General features: G+C 38.9%; 1 long non-coding RNA gene across 2 annotated transcripts; it reads left to right on the top strand.

Moving 5' to 3' along the window:
* The first annotated feature begins 1440 nt into the window (after window positions 1–1440).
* LOC112822241 (uncharacterized) lies at window positions 1441–20399 on the top strand. Of its 2 annotated transcripts, none has more exons than XR_012379061.1 (2): window positions 1441–1852; window positions 17347–20399. It is a non-coding gene; the product is annotated as an uncharacterized lncRNA (long non-coding RNA). The 2 variants fall into 2 exon arrangements; XR_012379060.1 differs by having other exon boundaries at window positions 17224–20399.
* The last annotated feature ends 6423 nt before the right edge of the window (window positions 20400–26822 follow it).

Genomic DNA, 26822 nt, shown 5'->3' with positions numbered 1-26822 from the left:
TTAAACACTTGCCATACACTAGGAACTTGTATGGATGTTGGAGATTCAAACAGTAAGACTCTTCTCTTCATGTTGCTTATATCCTTATATACATTGATCCTTGAACACCATGGGTTTGAACTGTATGGGTCCATTTACGTGCTGATTTTTATGATTTTCTTAACATTTTTTATTGTAAAATACAGTATATAACATATAACATACAAAATATGTGTTAATTGACTTTATGTCATTGGTAAGGCTTCCAGTTAACAGTAAGCTATTAAGGGTTTTTTTTGGGGGGACAGTCAAAAGTTACATGCAGATTTTTGACTACATGGGGTCAGTACTCCTAGCGTCTGTGTTGTTCAAAGGTCAACTGTATAGTGAAGGTACTGACTCTCTCCATTAAAGATAATAGACTGTGATAGGTGCTTTGTGATATATATGAGTCATAGGTTCTGAAGAGGGATTAATTCAACACTGCCTGCAGAGTCTGGAGGCTTCATAAACCTGGTTTCCCTGGAGGTGCATTTTGTACTTGTGAAAGTTAACAGAATACTCAGAGAATGGTGTCTCCCTCTAGATGGAGTATGGAGTGAATACTAGGGTATACAGGCAGGAAGGCAGCCTTTGACCTCAAAGTTATAGTACAAAAGGCTTGAGATTTCATGCTAAGAAAATCAGGATGAATGCTGTAGGCAAGGGCAGGAGAATCCCCACTCTCTTTTATATCTTTTCGGTAACTTCCAGCAATGTCAAAGATGGACTTGAAAATCACAGTAGCTTATTTCCTCTCCCCTACCCCATATTTGACCCTGTAGTCCACTCATGCGGACATTAGTGTTATTGGAGCAGCCTAAAAGCATTGGAGACTGCTTAGGAACACTTTAGTAGGTGGAAAAATAATAGGGGATTAAACCAGGGACGTTTCAGTGGCAAGAGAGGCAAGTACAGATGGAAAGGTTTCAGGGATAGCATGGGAAATGTTACTCCATGTCACCTTCACTCTATACTATCATGTCATCTCAAATAGTACTTGATAGGTGAGGCTTTCTCTGACTCCTCCTGGCAAATGGTACATGTGGGTGCTGTGCCCTAAACTGCCAAATGCACACATTGATTTGTATGCCCGTTTAACTGCCAGCTTTAATCTGTTTTCATCTCTGTGTTCCTTTAGCCTTTCAATGATCCACAAAAAGGTGTGCTGGAGGGTTACTGAATGAGTAGAAAATAGATTCATAAATGATTACAGGCCATCTGGCAGCAAAAGCACTGCTATTAAAGGTCCAATGATAACAAGATATTACACTGATTACCATTCGACCTAACCATTCATAGCACTTAAAAAATATATATATATATGTATAGATATATATATATATATGTTATTAAGCTGGCAAGCTCCCCATCCCACAAATAGCCACAGAGCCTAGAGTACTGGCTTCAAAATAATTTTTTTTCTTAGATGATTTTATCGAGTATCTATGTGCAAGGGAGTGTTCTAAAAAGACGTTAGTCCAGAACATGGGGGTTTCCATATCAGATGACGGCGAACCCAATTCAAGTCTCTAAATCACAATTACTGGCCGACGCGCCGGAACCAAAGCGTTGACGCTTGAGTTTCCGGGCGGAGGCGCCAGTATGTTGCGAGGGGCCGATTGCTTCCGCCTGGCGGAAGTCTATCAGGAGAGGACCGCGAACGCCGGGACTGCGAAAAAGCGAGGAGTGTATGACGTCCTCGTCGCCAGGGAGCTTGAGCTGCTGAGATTCGGGAGGCCACGCTAGCTCTGTTGGGGCGACCAAGCGAGTTGGAGACTTCAGTCGTGTTTGTACACGCGCCGATGCTTGTCCCCTTGTTGATGATGGAGAGGTGAGAGCAGAGAGACCTGAGGAAGAAGTGTGGTTCTGGAAGGGGCGGGATCGTGATGCGGAGAATCTGTGATTCGCGGGGCTGAAGGCAGGGACCCTGGCGCTCAAGGGATGGCCGGGGGATTGGGAGTCTTCAGGCAGTCCTCGTCGAGGGTGACCCTTGCGGGAGGTAACAAAATGATCCTACGTCAGAGCCAGATTCTAACCCAAATGTGGATAGTTACAGAGCCTGCGTACTGCGGTCCCTGGGACGAAATGTAGTTCCTTAATTGTGCGATTTTCGGAATCTCGGTGCGTCAGTTTCTTAGTTTGTAAAATGGACTTAATTCCTATTTCACATAGTTGACTTAAGGATATATAAAGAGTTCAGCACAATGTCTGCCAAATGGTAGGGACTCCAAAGTAGTTACCGCCGTGTTACTCTGTTTACTTAGAGCTCTTTTTACGTACCTTAGTATATTACTGCTCACAGGATACTCGTTTGTGTTCTCTACGTGTGTTCCCTTCTACACTGATTGCCGTGAGAGTGAGGACTTTGTTCCATTGCTCAAGGGAGTACAAGCTGACTTTGGTGTAACAATGGAAGGATTAGGTCTTGGAACCAGTTAGACCTCAGTTGGAATCCAGACAACTCCTTTGATTTGCTTAGTGACCTTGTACAGGTTGTTTGCTTTTGCAATCCTCAGTCTGGTCCATAAACACAATAATTTGGATAAAGCTTTGGACTGGGAGGTAGGCCTTCCAATCTGAGTGAAGTCCAATTATACTAACGAGGCCACAGACAAAGGCCACTTAATTGTAAACACAAAGTGGTCTGTGTTTGGGAGGGATTATAAAATTTATCTCTGGTGGCCTGTGATATATACTAATTGCCCTGTTGGCCCAGTTGGAGTTAGACAGAAAATATTGGATTCAGTGCTCTTAAACCCAGCAAAATTACTGGAATGAACTCAAGTAATGCATCCTCTTTCCTTGTAGCAATGTTATGTAAAAACAGCATGTTGTTATATATATCCCATAATTACTATAACATCTTCAAGGTGGATTATATCTTCTGATAAATATTACTAATCTTTATAGAATAGCATTCAGAAGAAGGTTTTAAAGTAACACGGATACACTTAATTTTCTCCGCAGATAATGCTCTTGAAAAAATAATTTGATGCTTCAGATTCTCTATCTGTTCCTTCAGTTTCCCTTGCTGATAGCATCAGTGACCCACTACTTTCTAAATCTAATATTTTTTCGTCTTTATCCACCCTGACTGTTCTATAGTATATGCTACCAAAGCTGACTTCCTGCTTTTTGGAAACCATGTTGTCTGTTGTAAACCCATTGTGCTTGCTTGCTTCTCCACCCCCCCCCTTCCTCTTCCTCCTCCTCCTTTTTTGTTAGTCCTTTCTCATTTTCCTTCATGATTTTTTTTTTTGGTCTGTCCATTAATCTGTATTTTTCAGTACTCCCTCCTACATACTTCTAATTCTACATGTCCAAAACCACACTTGAGTTATTTTTCAAGCTTTGTTCTTCATTCTACAATATAATATATATGATATTCACCTCTATATATATTCCTCTTCCTCAGCCCCCACTACCAGAATTCACTAAGAACTTAGTTTGTCTCTTAAATGTCTCTATTCTATCACCTAATAATTTTTTCTACTACTTTGCTTTAGTCCTCAGTCATATCTTATATTCCTACTCATATTCTCATATTTCCTACTCATTGGGCAGGAATTATGAATGCCCTGGGACTAGGATTATCTTGAGGCTTCGTTATGCACATACTTAGCTTTTAGCCTAGAATGACTGTCATGGTATCTACTCATGGCCCCTCCGGGGGGCCCCTCCGTGCTTCTCATAGCATAGAACATTCTCCTAAGGGAGTGTTCTGAAAGAGAATATCTGGAGACTGAGTTCCAAGTCAACCAGGTAGAAACTACTTCTACTACTGCCACTACTATTACTTCTTTCTTCTTCTTATCTATCTAGACTTGGAAGTAACCCAGGTTCATTATTGTTGCATTCTGTTAGTTACATGCAAACCACTAAGGCCAGCTGAGCCCAGGTTCAAGGGGAGGGGAATTAGACTCCATCTCTTGATGGCAGAATGGCAATGTCACCTGGCATAAGAGAATGTGGAATGGAAGATATCTTCAGAAAATATCATCTGTCAGATATATGTAATCCACGTGTATATATTTGTGTGTATACCTCTATATATACACAGCAGTAGTTTTCCCCCCAAAGAACAACAATATTAGTAAATTGGTTTAAACTTGTTTTCTGTTATTTTATGGTAATCAGTGTATATCAGTGTTGCTTCCTTCTTAGCTCCCTATTACTTTTGTAGTAGTGTACATGGCTGCTATACACAAAAACATAGCTTTAGACCAGGTAGCCACTGTGCAGGCAAAATGATGGTTGCCACTATAAATACTTGGAATGGTGGGTCTACCCAGCTTTTTACCTTTAGTAAGTCAACCTTCATAAAGAGGAAAGTGGTGGGGCTTCTCAGCCCTCATCACTAGTCACAGAATAGAGAACAGGTGTCTTCTTTCTCCCTGTAATTTCAACATGATTCATATAATTTCAATTTACTGGGGTTTCCCTAGAGCCCATTAGCATATTACCAATCCTTTTTTATAGTGCCTTATTTCCGGGATTTCAATGAATAACCACTCCCATGTGCTTTTCACTGTTGGAGGAACATTCCTGTCACGTGTTTAAAATTATATTGATTGGTAGTGAGGTGCAATTTTGAATTTAACACAGGGACTTTGGAATTGCTATGGTGGTCTCCTAATGTGGGCCTACCAGGGCCAGAGAGAGAAAGGTGCCTCAGTCTGGTTAACCTCAGTTTGCCATACGTGGTTAGGTTAAGAGAAGGTTTCAGCAATGAATGACATTTCTCATTTTGTCTACCTCCTAGGTAACCCTACTTGTGACTGGCAGTTGCAACTCCGGACATACGCGTGTCTCTTAGTATCCTCTCGGCACACAGTGCTTCCCAGACTCTGTCCCACTTCCACATTTTTTGGTAATATCTGTGTGTCATTTTACTATCTGTATTAGTTTTCTACTGTTGTGTAACAAATTACCATAAACTTAGTGACTTGAAACAGCACAGATTTATTATTTTACAGCTCTGGAGGTCAGAAGTCTGACAAGAGTGTCACTGGGCTAAGATCAGGGTGTTCTCAGGGCTGCACTCCTTTCTGGAGGCTCTCAGGGAAAATCTGTTTTCTTGCCTTTTCCTGCTTCTAAAGTCCATCTCCATTCCTTGGCTTGTGGCCCCTTCCCCCATCTTCAAAGCTGGCAATGGAGGGTGGTGCCCTTCTCACATCTCATCATATCACTCTGACCTTTTCTTCTGCTGCCCTTTCCCACTTTTAAGGATGGTGACTCCATTGTGATCACCCGGATAATCTACCTATTAAGGTAAACTATTCGCTACCTTTATTCTATCTGCAACTGTAATTCCTTTTTGCTCTGTAAGATAATATATTCAATTCAGGGCGCCTGGGTGGCTCAGTCGTTAGGTGTCTGCCTTCGGCTCAGGTCATGATCCCGGGGTCCTGGGATCGAGCCCCGCATTGGGCTCCCTGCTCTGTGGGAGGCCTGCTTCTCCCTCTCCCACTCCCGCCTGCTTGTGTTCCTTCTCTCACTGTGTCTCTCTCTCTCAAATAAATAAATAAATAAATAAAATCTTAAAAAAAAATAATATATTCAGTTCTAGTGATTAGAATGTGGACATCTTTGGGAGTGGTGGGGGATTATCCTGCTTACCACAAGGAGATTTTATTATTTTGGAGAAGTCCTATCTGAGTATGATAGGAAAAATGTAGAAATATCTCACAAATAACCATCATCATCATCATCATAATCTTTCATTAAGAAAATAAGACATCTTAAATATGTTTGAAAAGCAAATGATAAGCTTATGCATATATATCAACTCACTAAAATATTTAATGATATAAAACGATACACAAGTTACTACTTAAACATAAATTCTTCTCAAACTTAATAATATCCAAAGAAATATGAGTCAGTGAGAATTTAAATAGTATTTTCTGCTTGTTGGATTGTCAAAGATTAAAACACTAATGTGCAGTTAGTGAAATGATTAGTGAAAATATGCACAAATATACACACTCATTCATTGTTGGTATTAATAAGTTTGATGTGAATTTATAAATTTATCAAAATTTAAAATGGGTATCCCTTTGACCTAACATTTCCACCTCTGTGAAGTAAATATTCACATGTTCTTTACAATGTTATTTGTAATTTTGAAGAAAAGAAAAAGAGGTAGTTTATATGTTTAAACGAAAGCTTTGACATTTATGTATTTATATATGTTAAAATGATGTCCATCGCTTTAAAAATGTATGAGTAGAGGACTTCTCGTTCTGGCCAAGATGGAGTAAGAGTATCCCCTAGTACTCCCTCTTAACTGAAATCCCTGGACATAATACAACAAATATAGGAAGATTCTAAACAGGGGAAAAGAAGATGACAGACTGCCTAGGAATCTCATAAAATGCAGTTAAGAAATGAGATGAAGTAGTCATCTGGCTTTGGGATATTGCATACAGATCTTTTGGTAAATAACAAAATATATTAAAAAAAATTACTTTATGGCAAAGTCAGACCTTCCTAGGCCTCTCCAGAGTTACTCCTTACTTTTGGAATTGATGCCCTGTGGGCAGGATGGCTAAAACCAGATGACAGTCCCTAAGAAGTCCCATGCTTCTGAAGAAACACTCTTATAAAAGCTATTTCTAAGTAGGTAACAAATCTCTAGTTGTATTTGAAAGGCATTGACATAGAAGTTGTTGGGACCTTTGGCTCACATAGCAGCTTCTGAGGAAATCCTTCTGAAAAGCAGTGAAATTTAAATTGCTCAGAACCTGATGACAGGGAAGGAATTTGGGGATTCTGGAAAAGAGGAGTGTGTGAAACAGATCATAGTCTTCTTGAGCAGGGCATGCCAAGGCAAAGAAGAGGAGGGGTGGGGTGATTACAGTGGAATCTATCTTTCTGGATCCTTTTATTCATTTGTATCATCTACTCAGTCTTTGGAAATGTATTAATTCACTTTGGAATGACCCTGGGAATCAAGAAAACTACTCTCCAGTTCTGCAGGATTTCTTTTTCAGTTTTTGAAATACTGAAAATAGATTGAATTTCCTTATCAATTCCTTTACAAAACCAGTTTTCTTCAAAACATCATGTCCTTGTTGTGCCTTCTCTTCCTCAGCTTTCCCCAGTCTTTATTTCCGTCCCTTTTCCTGTGGGTCTTCCTGTTCAGCAGCAACAATACCACTGCTTTACTGAGAAGCAGATGTGGTGTTGGTGCCCAGGATCCAGTGTTGGTGGTATCCGTCATATAAGCTGCTGTGTCTGGGCCTGTCAGTGGCAGTGGCCATGTCTACCCTGGACCCATCTGTGGAGCTAGGTATGCTCTGGCTTCATGGTTACTAGACTTGGCTCTCTGGCTTTCCCAGATTGTGTGAGCAGCTTAGATCACTTAGAATCTGTTTCATACTAGAAAGCAATAACCTAGACTGATGTAAACATTTATAAAGCGTCTGCTTGCTGACAGGATCTGGTGCTACAAAATGACCAAGATACGGTCCTTTTCCTCAAGGAATTTGCAGTGGAGTTGGCGCAAACTGACAACTAAAGAGAGAACTACAGGACCTCTAGTATCAATAGTGATAGACCAGGTGATTCAGATCAAACTCTGAGAAAACCAGAAAATCTAAGTAAAATTTACAACAAAAAAATCTACTTGAAGGCATAAAAGATATAACAAGATAGAGAATAATTAGCAGGCTGAGAATGGAGAGAAAAAAGGAATCTAGAGAGCTGAGCATGGAATTTGGTGTTGCCCAGGAAGTGTTTCTGCTGTAGGCTGAATGTTTGTTATCTCCCCCCAGATTCATGTTGAAACCTAATCCTCATGATGGGATCAGTGTCCATCATGGGACCAGATGATTAGGTCATGACAATGGAACCCTCATGAATGAGATCAGTGCCCTTATAAAAGAGGCCCCACAGAGCTCTCTCCCCCTTCCTGCCATGTGAGGTTACAGCCAGAAGACTGAACAAGGAAGTGGGCTTTTACACTGAGTTTCTCCAGACCTTGATCTCGGACTTTAGCTTCCGAAATTGTGAGAAATAAATGTCTGTTGCATATAAGCCACCTAGGGTATCATATTCTGTTATAGCAGCCTGAATGGACTAAGTCAGTTTCTAATTTTAGAAGTGGTAGCTGAGGTGCTAAGAGATTATGCAGTACTTATGACATTGTTGGAGGTATAATAATAAAAAAGTTGGGATCCAGGGCCCACCAAAAGGGGTACCTAGTAGACTATCATGGCTTTGGATTGGACAGTTAGAAAGCTTCACTGACTGATACTTGGAGAAACATCCTAGAATCCATTCACCTTGAAAATAGGTTGGCAGTTCCTTAAAATTTTAAACACAGAGTTGCCATATGACTAACAGCTCATATACCCAAGAGAAATTAAAACATATATCCACATAGAAATTTCTACACAGGTATTCATAGTAAGTAGTATTATTTATAATAACTAAAAGTGGAAATAATCCAAAGTATATAAGCTGATGAATGGATAAACAAGTGGTATATCCATACAATGGAATATTATTCAGCAATAAAAAAGAATGTAGTACTCTTGCATGCTACAACGTGGATGAACCTTGAAAACATGCTAAATGAAAAAAATGCAGTCACAAAATGCCATGTATTGTATGATTTCTCTTTGTATGGAATGTCTAGAAAGTGCAAATCTATGGAGACCAAAAGTAGTTGAGTGGTTGCCTAGAGTTGGGCAGAGAATGGAGAGTGAGTACTAATTGGTATGAAGTTTCTTTTTGGAGTGATGAGAATGTCTTAAATTTAGATAGTGGTAAGGGTTACAGAGCTCTATGAATATACTAAAAACTCTTGAATTGTACACTACAAGCAGGTGAATTTTATGGTATTCTCAGAAGCTCTGTTTAAATATTTTTTTTTTAAGATTTTATTTATTTATTTGACAGAGAGAGAGGGAGACACAGCGAGAGAGGGAACACAAGCAGAGAGTGGGAGAGGGAGAAGCAGGCTTCCCGCTGAGCAGGGAGCCTGAGGCGGGGCTCGATCCCAGGACCTTGGGATCATGACCTGAGCCGAAGGCAGACGCTTAACGACTGAGCCACCCAGGCACCCCTCAGAAGCTCTGTTTAAAAAAAAACAAAACAAAACATTATCTCATCCCTGAATTTGGATGAAGGTATTTTGGATTGCTGTTGCCTCTAGGCACTGGCAGAAAAAAAAAAGTGAAATTCTCTCTGGAGAATGAAAACAGTGTCTTAGGCCACAAGTTAATTAAATTTGCAAATGTAATGTTAAACAGAATTTTAAAAGAAATAACCAAGCACACAAAGAGACAACATAAACAAGAACCAGTAGAAACAACAAGTACTAGGTTCATGGGGACTCAAGCTATTGAAGTTACCAGCCAGAGACTTAGAAAACTGTGCTTAATAGATTTAAGATAATAAAAGACAAGATTTTTAATTTTGGCAAAGAACTGGAAACTAGGAAAGACTAGTAAATTTGAAAAGGAACCAAAAGATATTCTAATATGAAAAATATAACAAATATTTAAAACTCAGGTAAAATAATAAGAAACAAAGCACAACTGAACAGAAAATTACCAAACTGAAAGAAAGTTCTGGAAAAAAATATCCAGAATAAAACATGGAGACATGAAATGATGAAAAATAGTGATGAGAAGGTAAAATACAAAGAAGATACCATGACAAGGTCTAACCTACATACAATCAAAGTCCTAGAAAGCAGGTATGAAATGAATGGGGCAGAAGCAACGTTTGAACAAACTAATGGTTGAGAATTTGCCAAATCTCATGAAAGATATCAAACTGCAAATTCAAGAATTGTTACAAACTACATGTAGAATAGTAATAGCAATAATAGTAATAAATGCACATTATAAAAAATTTGCTGAAAACCAATGAAAAGGAAAATAACTATAAAAACAGCAATGGGCGGTTGCCTGGGTGACTCAGGTGGTTAAGCATTTGCCCTTGGCTCAGGTCATGATCTCAGGGTCCGGGATGGAGCTCCACATAGGACTCCCGCTCAGTGGGGAATCTGCTTTTCCCTCTCTCTCTGTCCCCTCCCCTACTCATGCTCTCTCCCACTTTCGAATAAATAAAATCTTAAAAAAAAAACCAGCAAGGGGGAGTATTTTTATTGTCTAGCATATTAATAATAAAAATGGAGGGGAAATTTTTTATTCTGATGCAAGTTTATCTATAAAAAGCCTGCAAAATATGTCGGGCTTAATTAATGGTGAAATGTTGAAGTCATTCCCTTTGAGATTAGATCAAGGATTACCACACTATCCCCACAATTACCACTTATATTCAACAATGTACTGGAAGTCCTAGCCAATCTAGTAAGGCAAAAAGATGAAAATAATTGGTGACAGATTGGGAAGAAAATTTAAAACGTCATTATTTGAACGTGATTGAAGAATCCAAAAAGCTCCACAGATGAGTTTTTAGAATTAATGAGTTTAACAACTTTGTAATTTAAGATCTGTAGACAAGAATCAATTGTATTTCTATAAAGCAAGGTAAAAAATTGAAAGTTAATTTTAGAAACAATATCATTTATAATATTTTACATATTGCAACCCAATATTTTGCATCAAATAAAAGGTATTCAAGAATTCTTCACAGAAAATTAGAAAATTAAAAAGAAAATTAGAAAACATTGAGGTTAAAAGTGACCTAAAATTAAAAAAAAAAAATGGGATGCCTGGGTGGCTTAGTCAGTCCAGCGTCTGCCTTCAGCTCAGGTCATGATCCCAGGGTCCTGGGATCGAGCCACACATTGCACTTCCTGCTCCGCGGGAAGCCTGCTTCTCCCTCTGCCTGCTCTGCCTGCCGCTCCCCCGGCTTGTGCTCTCGCTCTCTCTCTGACAAATAAATAAAATTTTAAAAAGTGACCTAAAATAAAGGTAATGATATATACCATTTCATGGATTATAGGATTCAAAATCATACAGATGTCATTTCAATCCAACATGATCTATAAATTTAATACACTCCAGTCACAATTCCAACAACTGTTTTGTGAAATTTGAGAAGATGATTCTAAAGTTTATGTTGGAAGTTCAAAGGCCCAAGATTTGCCCAAGACAGGTTAAGGTATATGTGCAAGGATAGATGAATAGACAAGGTAAAAAATAAAAGATTAAGGAAAAAAGACCCATACATCTCAATACCTGAGTTATGAAAAAAAAAATTAAAAACATAGAGCATGATGTAAAGGAAGATTTAGATATATAGCTAGGACAAAGAAATATGCACATGCCCCAAAAATGGAATCTTGATTCTTATCCCATACCACATGAAATCGGTATTCCATTAGCTGTATGTCTCCATGTAAGAGATTTTAAAAATCTTAGGTAATATTAGATAATACATTAATTCAGAAGAAAAATAATTATTAAATAGGAAATAAAATAATTTACTATAAAAGAAAAAACTTTTTTAAAGATGTATTTATTTGAGAGGGGGTGGTGGGGCAGAGTCTTAAGTAGCTCAGCACAGAGCCTGACAAAGGCCTCAGTCTCACAACCCCGAGATCACGACCTGAGCCAAAACCAAGAGTTGGATGCTCAACTGACTTCGCCACCCAGACGCCCCTAAAGGAAAATATTGATAAATTGGACAATATTAAAATGAGGAACTTAGGTTCATCAAAAGATAACACTAAGAAAGAGAAAAGACAAGCTTTAAACTGGAAGGACTTTATTGCCACACATAAAGTCATTAAAGGGCTTGTGTCCAGACTATAAAATGAACTTCTTATGAATCAAAAGTAAAAGGAGAAAGGCTTCACAAAGGAGGATATCCAAACTGTCAATACAAATGTGAAAAGGGCCCAGCCTCATTAATCAGAGAAAGAAATGCAAATTAAAACCACAGTGAGATACCACTGCCTGTCTAGCAGAATGGCTAAAATATTTTTAAAAAGAAGAAAATAGTAGGAATTGGCAAGGATGCGGAATACCTAGAAATCTCACACGCTCCTGGTGGGGTATAAATTGGCACAATTAATTTAAAAACAAGTGTATGCCTGTGCATCAAAATACATGCATAAGATTGTTCATAGCCACATAATAGCATGAGTCATAGCAGTAAAAAACAAATCAACCAAAAAGTCCATTATCAGTAGAAGGAAAACACGTGAGAAATGGTGAGGTGCTGACTGAGGCAGGGTAGAGACAGAGCAGAACAGAGAGGGGGAGAGAGAAGCATGATTTGAAAAGGAAACTAACCAGATAGGAAGACAGATTAGAAGGAGCAATGAGAAAGAGGCAGAAACCTCAGTGAGTGATCCCAAGATCTCAGAGTTGTGCTGGTTGCCAGTGGGGCGGGGCCAGGGGGTGGGGGGATAGAAGACAGAACGGGTTGATCTCCTTTTGTTCGTTTAACAAACATTACTGAGCACCATTTATATCCTAAGCACTCTGCTAGAATTTCAAAATACAAATATAAGAGTGCAGTCAGCTGAGTCTTCATTTGAGCTTTACAATAGCCTTTTGAATCCAGACAGTCATTTACATTTGACAGATGGGCTTTTGTGGCTCCGAAATGTCCTTATAGTTAATGGTGAATTTGGGACTCAACTCATGCCTTTTTGCCTCAGCGCTTTTTCTTCAGCCAAATGAGGTGAGATGTGGATGGGAACAGTGTGTGAGGCCTCAGAGGAACACATTTCTCCACCCCAGAGGTACTTGCAACAACCAGAGACTCAAAGCACGTGAACAAGCTTATTATGTTCAGTGTAGCCAAGCCAGGGTTACAGGGTGACCAGCCAGCTCTCCTCTTCCATGGGCTTCTGTAGCAACAACCATCAACTTCTTTTACTACTCTTCCTGGCCTGGTTCATTCAAGCCTTGATTCAAGTATTTCCCATGTATTATTTGGGTGGCTACTAAATAGTGGACACTGAGCAACTTATCAGAACCACCACACACAAACACAAACCCAGACATATTCTGTAGCCTCAGGGAGCTCTCAAAACTCTCAACCTGGTAGATTAAGGCAGAGCTATAAGCCAGTGAGGGGAATGGAGGGTTTGGGAGCTTTGAGAGATGTAAGGGCATGGCATTGGGAGCACAGAGGAGGAAGTGGTCAATTCTGTTGGGATTTAATCTTGAAAAGCGGTAGTGTTGCTTTTAGGACAATTAAGCAGATACTCAGGAAAGATAATAGCTCTAAGCCACAGAGCCAACAGTCCATTGTGTTTTAGGAAACTTTCTGAGATCTTGCTGTTCATGTGGTTATATTAGTAAGCAGCTGATTATGTTGATATATAAGGCAAAATCAATATTCTTAAGGTGGCAGTATGAAGAGGATAGAAGACAAATGAGTATATGCTTCAAAGGAAGCTAGGTAGAAATCAGAGTAAAAACAAAACCCATAAAGGTTTTATCCTGAATGGCATCATACATGGAAATCAAGGGAAAAAAAGATTTTCAAGAAGAGAATGTTCACCTGCATCAGATGCTTGAGACTTTATGTGAGAAGAGACTAGAGGACTGGTTATTGTGTTTGGCCACATGAAAGTCACTTCAGAGGAGGATTGGGGATAAAGCTGAATTGGAATGGATGGAAGAGAGAATGGGAAGTAAGGAAGTGGGAACAGGTAATGTGGAAAACTTCCAAGAAGTATTTTGCAGTTAAGGGAGGTAGAGAATGGAGTGGAAGCTAGAGAGAAGACTAAATTGGTTAAAGTCATATTATGGAGAATGTTTTTCACATTGGCGGTGGAAACCCTTGAAGATTTCAGAATCATGAAATTCATTGAATGGGTGGCGTGGAAGGGGCAGTAATAACTTGGGAGAGGGCGAAGTTGATAGACCAGTGAGCAGAGAGTCCAGGAATAGTGGACACTGACACTTAGCAGCAGCTAAGAGCCAACCTGGCTCCAGTGGCAGCAATATGGAGGACAGGTGCCCAAATCGTAACCAGAAATGGAGGACAAGCCACCACCAGCTGGGTGGTGGCCACCAGGATGGAAATTAACAAACAGAATGAGGGAATTTTAAGATTTTTATTTGAGAGAAAGAGCGTGCACGTGCTTGAGCTGGGGGAGGAACAGAGGAAGAGGCAAAAGCAGACTCTGTGCTGAGTGTAGAGCGCAATGCAGGGCTTGATGTGGGGTTCAAAACCAAGAGTTGGACGCTTAACTAGCTGAGTCACCCAGGCGCCCCATAACTGAGGGCTGTTTTAGAATAGTGATCTTTCCTGAAAGATGTTCAGCAAAATGCCCAAGTCACTTACTTAGAGACAAAAGTATGGAGCTGAAAGGAATCTGAAAGGAATCTAATCTTATAGAAAAGGAACCTAACACCCAGGAAAGGAGTTAAAGCATATATCTTACATGGAAAGAAATTATATTACATGTACCCACATATGTTTATATATTTATGCATTGAGAACATAAAATGTACCTGAGGACACCCGGTTAGGGGTCCTGGGTAAGATCATCTGAGTAGTTTGCTCCTTGGTTTTCAGCCCCATCCAGCAAATGGTAGGACCTTAGGCTTTCCTCATTCATGTGTCTTAGGTGTTCCCAAAAGGGCAGGGCCATGGTACACATTAACAAAAGTTCTGGAGGACATCAGTTTAGGCTGCTGGGCTCATGGGGTGTTTGCTCTGCACTTCTGTTCTGTGGCCATCTTGGGTCTGTCACCTCTTACCCTCTCCTGTGCACATGTGTGGTCCTCAGTCGGCCAACTCTCCCAACATTCCTGTGGTGGTGGCTTGTCCTCCATTTCTGGTTACGATTTGGGCACCTGTCCTCCATATTGCTGCCACTGGAGCCAGGTTGGCTCTTAGCTGCTGCTAAGACCTTGGACAAATTAACTTCTCTGTGGCTTTTGATACCCACTTGGAAAATGGTACAAATATTACCTCTTACCTTATAGGTTTTCCTTGAGTATTATTAAATAAATTAAGTACTGTAAAACCCTTAAATATATTAGTATTTAGAGAGCTTAGAACACCACTTGGTACATAAGTATTTTTACAATATTATAATTATACTCACCTGATACTATGGATCAAACTAAATGTTGTGCTCAGGCTCTCTTAAGAATTTTCTTAAGCATGGGTATTTCCTTCTTCTGTGAGCATTTATCATGCAATAGGATACAGTTTCTAATGGTTCTCATGTATTCTTTAATACTGAAGTATGTTGAAAGCAGCCCGATGAATTATTTTATCATTTGAGCCATCAATCTGGCTGTAGCTTTTCTGTAAATCCAGATTTTCACACCTTAGACTGCAAAAGTAATACAAGAAACTGTGAGCCCCTAAAGAGCACAGATTAAATCTTTTCCATCTTCATGTCTGCAGCAGTACCCAGTAGGTGTCTCAAAAATTGATGTACACTTATAATTCATTGTCTGTCTTTTCAGTAGGAATGAAATACTTTCTTTGGGGAGAAGTCTTCAAGCTTGGTACTTATTTGCAGTTAGTCAGTGTAAGGTTGCAAAATTTCTTCTCTACCATGGTGGTAAAGCAAATGATTCCTTTTGGGCTCAGCTCAGGTGCCAGAGAGACCCAGCTGATATTTATACTACTGCATAATCCCAGGAACTTTTAAACATCATGAGCAATTCTCATTTTTTTCACTCTACAGGACTTGATATCTAACTTTATGTTACTGTAATAATTCCTCTTGATATTGAGTTTCTTCTGTGGAATAGTAAAGAATTTGAATTTTCTACCAACCATGGTTATTCCTCTAGTGGTGTATTCCTGGGAGAAGAATGGGAGAAGTGGTATCTAAAAGGGAGAAGTAACATTCTTTTCTCTGCAGACATAGTACTTCAAACACGGCAGATATCCCTTTTGTTTTCTTACACAGTTTTGTTTAAAATATTTTTGTAATGAAGAGTGCGACTCTATTTTTTGATGTTTAACTGACATCTTTTAAGCCTCATCTCTCCCTCTTGGCCATCTGTCCCACATATGGGCCTGAGTGATCTTTCCTTTGTGCCTGTGGAACTTCAAACCATGAGGAACTTCAAACCCTTGCCGTAATCACCCTCCCTAGTCACCCTAAAAACCTCACACCAGTCTTTTCCTGCTCTCTCAAGCCATTTTTGAGCCTGCTTGGGAGCTACCCTGTTCTCCCCAGAAAGCCTTATTATATGATTAATAAATCTTTTCATACCTTCCTGGTGTCTCTGTGCACATTTAAGTCAGATTTGAATAGGGGTTCATCCAGACCCAACAATGTATGTGCAACAATTTTACTAAATGTTTAATGCATACAAAAGAATGTTTTTATGTTTAAAGTATAAAAGCAGCAAATTTTAAAAAAGTTCTAGACCTAGGGGCGCCTGGGTGGCTCAGTTGGTTGGGCGACTGCCTTCAGCTCAGGTCATGATCCTGGAGTCCCGGGATCGAGTCCCGCATTGGGCTCCCTGCTCAGCAGGGAGTCTGCTTCTCCCTCTGACCCTCCCCCTTCTCATGCTCTCTCTATCTCATTCTCTCTCTCACATAAATAAATAAAATCTTAAAAAAAAAAAAAGTTCTAGACCTATCACCCAACCTAAGAAATAGAATGTTACCATTAAATTTTGAAGTGCTTTTCCCTGATTTCAGGCCTCACCCTGCATAAACCAGTTCCCTACCCTAACTCATCAAGGCGTTTTGGATATTTGATTATCACTCCCCTGATTTTATTTTTGCATTTTAACTACAGATACACGTATTCCCAAGTTATATATTATCTTGTATTATGTGTTTATTTACTCAATATAGATGAAATCATGCACTATAGACTATTTGGGTAGTTTTTCTTGTTGATATTATGTTTGGAAGTTTGGATTCACACAGCTGCATGAATTCATATTCTCTACTGTATTATATGTCCATAGTGTGAACAAATTACAAATAATTTATGGATTCTTCCCTTATCTTTTGATCTTATGTATAATATTGCATGTAAACCTTCTTGTACATAAGCTCTGGTGAAAATGTGCAAGGGTTTCTCCAGCATATATGCCTAGGAGTGGAATTTCTTCATCATACCATATCCACAATTTAACTCTATTTGATGATGACAGATTGATTTCCAATTTCATATCTAACTATTTGGATAAACAATTTTTATGGCACCATTTATTGAAAGGCTCTTAACCCACTGATCCGATCCATGTTATCACTTCTGTCATAAATCAAGTTTGCATGTATGAGTTCTCTGTTCTGATATATCAATCTGTTTTTATATGTTTCCAGACAGGTACAATTTGGCCTTATGAAGATAGTTATAAGCCTTGATATCTAATAGAACAAGATTCCTGCTTTATTCTTTTTCTTCAGGAGTGTCCTAACTATTCTTGGGCCTTTGTTCTTCCATAGAAGTTTTGGAAACAGCTTCTTGAGTCACCAACCAAGAAAACAAAACAAACACCCAAAACTTCTTAGACTTTTAACTGGGATTGAATTGAATCTATAAATCAGTTTGAGGAGAAGTGACATCTTTGCAGTGTTGGGTCTATGTATATATAAACATAGCATAACTACCCATTTATAGAAGTCCTTCAAGAAAGTATGACCATTTTCCTCAAGAAGGTCCTACACATTTTTGGTAAGAGTTATTCCTAACTACCTCATTTTTATATACTATTGTAAATGTAAATCTTTTTTCTTAGGTTTTATATTTTAAAAGCTATGTTTTGATGGTGTATTTAAAGGACTTGTATGTCTTGATTTTGATTCCAAATACAGTAACTGCACAACATTGTCATTCCAGTAATTTATCTATAAATTATTGTTTTTTTTCTCTACATCTTTGAATAATAACAGTTCTGATTCTTCCTCTCCAGTCCTTGTAACTTTTAACTCTTTCTCTTGCCTTTCACTGGCTAGAACCTCCTGTACAGTGTGGCTACCTAGTGCTGGGAATGAGACTGGAGAATGGCTATAAATGGACACGAGGGTTTTTTAGGGTAATGGAAATGTTCTAAAATCAGGTTGTGATGATGGTTGTACAACTATAAATATAATAAAATTAATTTAATTATATACTTAAAATGGGTGAATTTTATGGTGTGCAAATTATATCTCAGTGAGGCTGCGTAAAAAAAACAAAACAACAATAAAAGCAGCTGATGTTCCATGACAGTACTCTGACTGACCGGCATCTGAACCTAGACCATTTGGTGTCAAGGTCCTGACTGATTAGTCCCTGCATATGAGGCTGCTCTGATGCTTGCATAGCAGGTAGGATAGTAAAGGGGCAGGAGACACGTGCAAACAAGTCACCGAATGCCTGCCATCTACCCAGACTGCAGTGCAGGTACCAACCGGCCACAGTCATTGGCCACCACAGTACTGAGGTCATGGACTCGAGTGCAGTAGCCATGGTGGCACAGATGAAGGCTCTGCGTGGGCACAAAAGCATGGCATCCCTCATCAAAACTGACCTTGCTGCTGCTTCCACCCTCCCTGTCAACCACAGACACTGACGCCAAGCCCTTTTAGTGTGTGACTCTTTGAGGAGACCAACCAGTCACTTAGTGGCACGTGATTACATCAGACCCCTTCATGATGGGGCAGCAATTCATTCTGATGTGTTTTCTAAGTGTGCATTTACTTTTCCTGCCTGTATCAACTTGGTCAGTACCTCTATTCAAGGACTCACAGGATATCTGATTTACTGACATGGGATCTCCCACCTGTCACTTCAGATCAAAGGACCCAATTTATGAAAAAAGAAGTTCTGCAGTGGGTAGATGCCTGTGGGATTAACTGGTCCTGCTACATCCCACATCATCCATAAGCTGCTAGCCTGATAGAGCAATGAAATGGTCTCAGAAACACAGCTGAAGCAACAGTTTGGAGGTGATATCCTACAAAGGTATTCCTTCAGGATGCCGCGTATAGATTAAAGCAGAGGTTGGCAAACTGGTTCCAAGGCCAAATCAGGCTTGCTGCTGTTTTACAAACATAATATTATTGGAATACAACCACACACATCATTTATGTATTGTTTGTGGCTCCCGTCATGCTACATCAGCAGGATTAAGTAGTTGTGTCAAAGACTGTATGGTCCACAAAGTCTAAAATAGTTACTGTCTGGCACTTTACAGAAAAAGTTTGCCACTTTTTCCTTAAACCACTGATGATTGTATGGTTCTGTGTTACTGCTGGGAACCAAGGAGTGGGAAGGATGGCTCTGTTCCAGCAACCCACTTGGGAAGCTTTGGCTTCCAGTTTTGGAAACTTCAGGCTCTTTAGTTGAAGAACTAGAGGTCTTGGTTTCTAGAAAGGGGACACTTCACTAGGGGAAACATTAATAGTTCCACTAAACTTAAGGCTGTGGCGGCCATTGATCATTTTGTGCTCATTGTACCAGTAGACTGGCAAGAAGAGAAAAGAGTTACCATACTTGAAGGGGTAATTGACTTTGATAACCATGAGGAGGTGGGGTTGCTGCTATGTAATGGTAGTAGGGAAGAATATATTTGGCACACATGTGAACTACTGGGTTATCTCCTGGTAATCCGAACCTCAGTTTTCACTGTAAATTGGCAAATAGAGCTCAACTGTGGCCAGACAACAGCAGGGTAACCAAAATCTCAGACTCCTCAGGTGACAGACAGTACATGCAAGCCACCCAGACCAGCAGAAGTGCCGGCACAAGGTGAGGGGAATGTAGGCTGGGTAGTAAAGAAAGGAAATGATCAGTGTCAGTTCTGACCTCAGAACCAACTGTGGCCGTGGAGGCTGTAGTTTATCGCACTAACTTCTCTTTTAAGTTTTCGTAGAAATTGTGACCAATCAGAATCCTGAAGTTGCAGAAGAATGGAGTGAACCTAATGTGTAAAGCAAGTGACCTGAATTGTGCACGGGGGTAGAGCACAGCAGACAATGTTGGTGCTCTGTCCAGATCTCCTTTTGTTGGCTCGGTGTACTCATTCTTCTCCAACTGCCGCATGTGATGCTACTGATGCACCCGCACCATTTTCAAGAGGCTTGCCTCCGGGAGATTGGAGCAGCATCATCAGGAGATAGCTGGAAGTTACGCACTACTTATCCCCCTAGCAGCCTGTAAGGCAGTGACTGCCTAATGCGTGAGATGGAGGTGCAAAAACCTCATTCCCCTGCTCTGAGGTGGGAAAGACCGTGGTGTGGTGTATGCGTCAGAGCTCCTGGAGATTTGGGGCTGAGGCTAGACCCAGCTAAAACCACAGTCTTGCTTTGCTTCTGCCATTGGTCTCTTCTGTTGCCCCTCATTCCCTTACAGATTTTTTTTTTCTTTTTTCTTCTACAGTTTTGAGTTTGAACCTTAAAAGATGCTGTTGATACGTGGATTGGTCTAAAACAGGCCGCCTGGGGTTGTGTTTGGGCCAAGATTTCTCATGTAATTATGTAATGTCTCTCTTAATAAAAAACTTGATTATATCTTTTCTGCTTTGTAAAGTTTGTTCTGTATTTTTCCCCTAATGTCTAAGGTTGGAATGCTTTTAGTTCATTAATTTTGAGCCTTTTGTGTGTACTTAGGAATATACAATTACCCATTTTCTTCAAAGTAAGACTTTAGCAGCCAGCATCTCACAAGTATTGAATATGACATTCTTTATCATTCAGTTCAGAGAATTTTCTGATTTCCATTATGACTTTTGACCCACAAATTTTTAAATTTTCAAACACATGGAGGTATTTTCTACTTGTCTATTATTGATTTGTAACTTAATTTTATGGTTGTCAAGTATGTGTTCTGTATGATACTGATTTTTAAAAATTTACTGACATTAGTTTTATGCACTATCATAAATATTGTGTGCTTGGAAAGAATGTACATTCTGCAGCTGTTGAGCACAGTATTTTATACACATGTGCACACACACACATAGACATATATGCTTTTCATTAAACTTGTTAATTGTGTTGCTCAGATTCTTTATATTCTTATTTTTTGGTCTATTTAATTTACTATGAGAAATTAGTTAAAATCTTCCTCTGTGATAGTGAAATTGTTTATATGTTTTGAGACTATGTTACTAAGTACATAAAGTCTAGGATTGTTACATTTTCCTGATGAATCGAAACTTTTATCATTATATAGTGATCATCTTTATCTCTAGAAATGCTTTTTTGCTTTAAAGTCTATTTTGTATGGTATTAGTATCGCTATACCAGATTTCTTTAATATTTTCCTAGTCTAGTTTTCCCATGCTTTGACTTTCACACTTTTTCTGTCCTTTGTGTCCAAAGAGCAGAGAATTGGATTAGTTTTTTTTGCCTTTTTATTTTTATTTAAATTCAATTAATTAACGTATAATGTATTATTAGTTTCAGAGGTAGAGGTCAGTGATTCATCAGTCTCATATAACACCCAGTGCTCCTTACATCACGTGCCCTCCTTAATGTCCATCACCCAGTTACCCCATACCCCCAGCCACCTCCCCTCCAGCAGCCTTAAGTGTGTTTCCTGTGATTAAGAGTCTCTCTTACGGTTTGTCTCCCTCTCTGATTTCGTCTTGTTTTATTTTTTCCTCTTTGAGAATTGGATTATTTTTAATCCAGTCTGACAGTCATTGACTTCAAATTGAATAGTTTAGACAATTTCCATTTATTTGGGTCAGTTTTATATTTGGTATAGTAGATATCATCAACATAGTCAGTGACCCTTCCTAACCCCCTCCTTATAAGCCCTGTCTCTTCTAAGCCTATCCCTATTGAAGTATTATAACCCCATTGACATCTAAGTCTATTAAGAGACTTGGCCTTAATGATGATGATTTTTTTTAACCAATTAAAAGTGAGTAGAAATAAATGTACTACTTCTGAATAGTAGCTTGTAGAGTCACAATGTTATTCTGAGTTTTTCTGTGTCACCATACCTGTAGGTTCCAGACTGAAGCCATTCCTTCAGTCTTGGTTCCAGATTGACTATCGAAGGCCAAAGATTGGCATGCAGTATGTGTGAGAAACAGATTCCATAAGTCACTGAGATTTGGGGATTACTTATTAATGCAGGATAACCTTACAAGATCTGATGCTTGAACAAAACAGAGTAAAAAATCTGCTATAACATTCACTCCCCCAAAACTTAACTACTAATAGCCTACTGTTGACCAGAAGCATTATCAATAACATAAGCAGGTGATTAACATATATTTTATATGTTATATGTATTTATTTCTTGAAGCTAGAGAAAAAATGTTATTAGAAAATCATAAGGAAGAGAAAATACATTTACAGTACTGTACTGTAAGAAATCTGTAGATAAGTGGACACATGCCATTCAGACCCATGTTGTTTTAGGGTCAACTGCACATTTAAATTTATTTCTACCCTATTATTTGCTGTCCTTTATTGCTCTCTCTCTGTATTCCCTTTTGTCTTCCATTGTACTTTCTTCTTGATTGATCTTTAATTTTTTCATTCCTTTTCTCCCCTAAGAGTTTAGAATTATAGTCTATATTCTTTTATTTTCCTATATATTTTAACTTGTATACCAGTGTCCATTAGGATAGACTATATTATGGACTTGGAATAAACCCAAATTCTTAGTGCCTTAGAACTATAAAGGTTTCCATGCTCCCTCTGCACTATAGGCTGATGGAAGATTGACCATTTGAGAGCATCAGTGATAGTAGCAAGATCAGAGAATGGACAGTTTGTGGTCGTGCTTAAATACATCTGCCTTGGATCACTTCCCATAGATCACTGGACAAGAGTTACATGACCACACCCAAATTAGGGGGACCAGGGAAGTGCAATCCTCTTATGTGAGTAGAAGGAAAGGAAAACTTGAAATACTGGTGAGAAGATATAATGTTGACCATAGTTTGCTTTTCTGCTTACCAAATGTTTGGGTCATTCTTTCTCTCATGTAAATTAAGCTTACTCCCACCTCAAAGGAGAGCCGCCCCAAATTCCCATTTAGTCAGAAAGTTTAGCTCAGGACCAGGTTTCCTCTATATTGTAGGGTAGCATGGATACACAACAATCTCTGCAACAGATCTGGATGTGCTTACTCTTGATACAAACCCTTTGAGCCAAAAAGAAAAATTGGGTTTGTTACATGTTCCCAGTATACAGTGATGAAACAGGCATGGTATAAATAGAAAAGTACTTCCATTTGGAAAAGACTGTGATACATGGCAATCACTGGTCCATAGCAGTTTTGAAATTCTGGTGGGCACATATGGTTAAAGCCCTCCATCTTTGGGGTGGGAAGAAAGTGAAGGGACTTCTTTCCCCATTGTTCTCTGTGGCCCTGACTCTACCTTCTGGAAATTTCTTCCTTTTGTATTATTCTTCTTGGCCCCATTTGAAATAGAGGGCAGTAGAATCTCCTTGTGGGCCATGCAGTTTTCTCAGCCTTTTGTTACCCTACTTCCTCTGGCAATAAAATGCCTCGAAACTTAATAGACTTTATTTCAGTCAGCTGTATGTGCCAATATCCATATCTGCATTTCTTTATCAGTGCGCTTTCTTAGAGTGTTATATTTCTCATATCTGACATATATTCCCATGTCCCCACCCCCTTTAATATCAGATAACTTGAGTCTATTGGATGTCACTGGGAAGAACACATACTTTTGCTATTTACTCTGAGTGATTTTATCTAAATGAACAATTTGCTGGATATCACACCCTTAATTTGCTTTTTGCCCTGAAGGTCTCAATCCATCCAGTGGTTTTCACAAAGTTATAATGAACACTGATTTGACCTTTGCTTCAAGGCCGAGTTATAATTAGCCTTTGTTGCTCAAAGATTTTCTTACATTTAGCTTTGACATTTTAGGGTGGTGAGGAAGTTTTCTTTTCCATCTCTGAAAGTCCATGAGTTTTCACATTCTCTCTACTCCCTTTTATTCCTGTTTGTAAACATACAAATTATTTCCTGAACCCAGGAAATGGCCAAATGCAGCTAATTACCAACACTCACTCGTAAAGTTTGTTTTCCAACTTCTTCCCTTAGAGCCACATATAACTTTATTAGGTACATGGTAGGTCTCCCAACTTAGGGCAGATGACTTTTTACCAAACATTTTGATATTACATGTTGCTCACCTTCAATACACATTTCCCCACTGCTTTCAGTACTAGTGCTTGTTTCTTTTGGGATAAAGTATATTGTTATATGAACAACCCTAAATTCCCAGAAAGAACCAAGACTTCATCCTCACTCATGGCCCACAGGCTATTGAGGGTTCAACAGGAATAGTCTAGTCACTGGTCACAGCAGCAAGGGACGAGAGAATGGATACTCTAACTTATAAATACTTCCTGGAAGTGATACTTTGTCCATATTTCATTGATCAAAGCTAGTTTCATGGCCAAGGCTAACTTCCAGTAGGCAAGGAGGTACAGGCCCCCAACATTCCCCAAAGGAGAGGAGAATCATAAATACTGAGGAGTAGCATTACTGTCTGCAACAAAATAAAAGTTATCTTAAGCCTCTTCTAAAATAATATAAGGGCATTAGAAAACTTTAAATCTGATTTTCCAAACATATATTTCCCAGGATATTTATTTTTTTAAAAAATGTTCTCCCAAATTAGATATTATTTTAATGCTGTTTTCTCCAGTCAGTATTTATTTAGATTCATTCATATATTTACCACTTTATTCTCCCATATCACATTTTATTAGATTCAGTTTCTTTTTGTGTGTGTGACATAAAGACTTTAGAGTCCTTCAACTGAGTCTGTTAGTAGCAAATTATTTTTGTTTGTCTGAAAAGTTTTATTTCACCCCTTTTCTTCTAAGTGAGAATTCTCTTGCGTACTCAGTACTAGGTTTTCTCAGATTTTGAAGGTGTGATTTCCCTGTCTTATGGCCAGTACCACTGTTGTTGAGAATTCAGCTGTTTGTAAAACTGCCAGTACTTTGTATCTACTCGCCTTTCTTTCTAGCTTCTTTTATGTTCTTCTTTTCTTTTCCCTCCTGTAAATGCAGTACAGTGTGTCTCAGTGTGGAAGTCTAATTTATCCAGCGTGAGATTTGGAAATCTTAATCTGAGCTTTCTTATCTTTCATCAGTCTGGAAATTTTTCAGCCTGCATCTCTAGATGTATTCCTTTACCAATTCTGTCTGGAAACTCTGATTAGATATAAGATAGGTCTTCTTACTCTAATGTCTAGGGATTTTTCACCTACCTTCTAGTATTTATCTTTTTGTCTTTTACTCTACTTTGGTCTTGGATAATTTCTATTACTTTCTTGTTAGGACATCTATATGCATATAAAAAGTTGGGAGGATTAAAAAAAACTATCCAGGTGTTTAATTTAGTTTGCAATATGAGCGTGGAACTGGATATATAGTTTACCATACTGTCAAGTATGGAATTGAATTTTCCATTTTTTTTGCTTGCTTTCTTATTTATTCTGTTACTTTTATTTATTTTTATTCTTTTTTTTTTAAATTCTGTTACTTTTAAACAGATACTCTAGAAAGACCATTAGAGAACTGGTGTTTGTTTATGACCCTTTAAACTACAATGACCTATCACTGATTGCCATCCCATATATAGAATCTTCAGCATTTTCTATTCCAGGCAGTTACCTTAGCCCTTTCCTACTTTGTTTTTACTTCTTACTTGAATCCAGAGTATATTCAGGTTCTGACCTTTATCTTTATATCTCATTTTAAACCCAAAGTTGACCTTTTAGACTTGAACACAAATTTAACCTTCTGAGTTTTTGTATCTTGATACTCCCTAGAATTTGCCTTTTGTTCACATCCTTGCCCTTTCTACTTTTTTACTGTCATAACTGAATTATTACACTGGACCAGATCCTACACTAAGCATCCTATGCTATTAGCCACCTGACTTGTGCCCTGGAAAAGTATGTCCCCACTCGAAAAAGAACAGAAAGGAAAAGATAACCTCAGTTCCACCTGTGACCACTCTTCTGACAGTGATCAAACTTTGGTACTTAAGCCGAATATACTCTAAGATTTTGTGTTTTACTAGTGGCTGTGTTGGTATTAATATGATGGCATATGTTATTATGTACCAGGTATTGATTTGTTGACCTCATGTTTAGCAAGTGTTCTCTGCTATTCCTAGATAGCTTGTTCATAGGTTATTTTTATGCACACAGATTTTCCGGGCTTTAGAGTTGCAGTTCATTTCAGTGCTTCAAACATGGCATCTAGTTCCAAGGAAACATCTTCCCTTTGTGTGCACATTTTCATCTCAAATAAAGTACTGTGGACAGAGGAATGCATGGTTCTCAGAGAGGCTCGTGGCATGTGAAAACTCCCAAAGCCAGGAAGGGGTTTGGCTCTATGCAGGTTAAAAACCCCAGTGGAAAGAAGTCATGGTGCTCTTACCAAAATAAGAAAAGATGGATGCAGAGGGAAAAAAAACAAAAAAACAAAAAACAACCGGAGATGTTTACTACCATTTATTACTGTGGGTTGGACAAACTGACTACGAAAGGATTTCCACTCCTTGAGCTTTCTTTTCCTATGCCTTTGAATAACTGATTGTATCTCTTAATCCTCTCCCTTGCTCTGTGGGTTAGACAAGCAGCTTGGACCTTGAGTACCTTGAAGGGTAGCCATGGCATCTGTTCCCTATAAACCTAGCAGAGTTTCCACTTCTTCCCAAGCCCAGTTCCATTCCTCGGGGTTTTCCATTCTCTAGATCACCACAAGGTATAGGAGGCCTAAGAAATGATGAGTATAAAGAAGAGAGACTTAAGGAGGGCACTTGAAGTAATGAGCACTGGGTGTTGTATGCAATTGATGAATCACTGAATTCTACCTCTGAAACTAATAATACAGTATGTGTTAAATAAATTGAGTGTAAATGATTTAAAAGAAGAAGAAGATGAAGAGAGACTAGGTGAATTAGCCAGTTGATT

This window comes from Callorhinus ursinus, unplaced genomic scaffold (genome assembly GCF_003265705.2).
Source record: "Callorhinus ursinus isolate GAN/ISIS: 27379988/994484 unplaced genomic scaffold, GSC_fseal_2.0 scaffold8, whole genome shotgun sequence".
NCBI classification, from domain to species: Eukaryota; Metazoa; Chordata; class Mammalia; order Carnivora; family Otariidae; genus Callorhinus; species Callorhinus ursinus.
This window is presented reverse-complemented; position numbering and strand designations above follow the sequence as displayed.